This window comes from Penaeus japonicus, unplaced genomic scaffold (assembly GCF_977035675.1).
Source record: "Penaeus japonicus unplaced genomic scaffold, GWHDUDI00000001_assembly GWHDUDI00000037, whole genome shotgun sequence".
Lineage (NCBI taxonomy): Eukaryota > Metazoa > Arthropoda > Malacostraca > Decapoda > Penaeidae > Penaeus > Penaeus japonicus.
In genome coordinates this window covers 3,093,962-3,096,511 of record NW_028234439.1, presented here as the reverse complement: position 1 = coordinate 3,096,511, position 2,550 = coordinate 3,093,962, and positions in this window count along the sequence as shown.

The following is a 2,550-nucleotide window of genomic DNA, read 5'->3' as shown; positions in this document are numbered from 1 at the left end:
GATTGTTTTATTTATGATCAAAGTGTCTATTGTGACGGATGTGGAAAATGTAAGAGATGGTATTGCCGCTGTTTGATTATATGCTCGTCAGAATTTCATCTCATTCTTATTTATATGTATGTATGTATATGTATATAATATATATATATATATATATATATATATATATATATATATATAAATATAAATATAAATATAGTACATACATTCGTGTATATATATTTTTCCTTTTTTCTTTTTTTTTCTTTCCAGTGTTGTGCATGTTCTATTATCTTCTTTTTTATAGGTGCAAATATTCACATGAGGATGTTGCCAGATAAAGTGATTCTCTTTCTCTCTCTCTCCCTCTCTTCTCTTCTCTTCTCTTCTCTTCTCTCTCTCTCTCTCTCTCTCTCTGTGTTTGCACATATACATTTATTTAAAAAAAAAAAAAAAAAAGCGAAAGAGCGAGAAAGACCCATCATAATATAATGGAATATGAACTGACACCCGACAACTGATTGATGATCTTAAATTGAAATGCAGCTCTGTTATTCTGACAGTGTTCTGTAACAGAGAGAAAGGGGGGGGGGGAGAGGCCGTAATACGCTTTCATTAAATTATTTCGTAAGATGACTAAATACACGCTTACTTATCAATGTAACAAATATACAGAATATCGAGAGAAAGAGGTTAAATGAGTGCAGGATTATCCATGACGGAATGGAGTTTTTTCCCCCATATTTGGGAATATTCCTACTTTCAAGAATTCCGGAAATAGGATCCCAGCCATTGCGAGTTAATCCCGAAATCCGGATCTCAATCATAACCTGAAACCCTTTTACACACACACACACACACACACACACACACACTCGCTTGCTCTCTCTCTCTCTCTCTCTTACTCACTCACTCTCCCTCTCTCCCTCTCCCTCTATCTCTATCTCTCCCTCTATCTCTCCATATTATAGCCTCTCAAACTGCAATACACCTCAACATAACACATCTGCTCACCATTATAAACCAAACACTACACATCCTATAACCACTAGCAATTAGTAACGAACAGAACGATGTACTTGCACTATTAAGCAAACAGTTGATCTACGTGGTCGGTGGCAGGGTCTGTTCAGAGGCGGTGTCGTGACCCGCAGTAATTGTGATTGGACACGCATATCCGCTGTTGAGGGGAATTAATCGAAATGTTTTAGATAGGAGATAGAGAGAAGGGAGTTAAACTCATATACAGACAGACACATACACAGGTAGATACATACATAAACGCGTGCACACACACACATATATGTGTGTGTGTGTGTATATATATATATATATATATATATATATATATATATATATATATATATATATATATATATATATATATATATATATATATATACACACACATATATTTGTGTATATATATACACACACATATATTTGTGTATATATATATATATATATATATATATATATATATATATATATATATATATATATATATATATAGAGAGAGAGAGAGAGAGAGAGAGAGAGAGAGAAAGACAGATGTGTATATATACATCAATATATACAATTTCTATTCTGCTTGCCTTTACTTTGTCTATCAATCTATCCCCTTCTGTCTCTCACTATCTCAATCTCTATCTATTTATCTATCCACCTTCTCTTTCTCTCAGCTCACCTACATTTACAATAAGAAAGACACAAGTTGAAATTAGGTCACTCATACCTGTACAACACTCACTTAGATAATTAGTGTATAATTAGAAAATTTAGCTACCTTGTGGTTACTGAAAATAACATTTAATTCCCATAATTGCACCTGTAGAATTCTACATAATCTTTATGACCTGACATGACGTTTGGGGTCAGCGACGTGACCTGGTTCTGTGGAGCAAGAATGAACTCGAAAAATTAGGATTAGATAGCTTATGTTAGGATATGTTTGATTAGGTTAGGGTATGTTAGATTAGGTTAGGATGTGTTAGATTAGGTTAGGATATGTTAGATTAGGTTAGGATATGTTAGATTAGGTTAGGATATGTTAGATTAGGTTAGGATATGTTAGATTAGGTTAGGATGTGTTAGATTAGGTTAGGATATGTTAGATTAGGTTAGGATATGTTAGATTAGGTTAGGATGTGTTAGATTAGGTTGGGATATGTTAGATTAGGTTAGGATATGTTAGATTAGGTTAGGATGTGTTAGATTAGGTTGGGATATGTTAGATTGGGTTAGGATATGTTAGATTAAGTTAGGATATGTTAGATTAGGTTAGGATATGTTAGATTAAGTTAGGATATGTTAGATTAGGTTAGGATGGGTTGAGTTGGGGTAGAATAGGTTAGTCTAGGTCAAATTTGAAGAGGTTGCGTTGACATAAGCAGGGTTAAGTTCGGTTAGGATGAGTCGGGTTATGTATGGGTAATTATGTATAATAGCAGTCTAGACATTAGTTTCTGTTCTGTACAAGTTGGTGATAATAATTCAAAACACAATGATGCTATTCGGACTGTTGCATTTTGCTTGTCATTTGAAAATTTACGAGTACATAGTGCTCCCGTT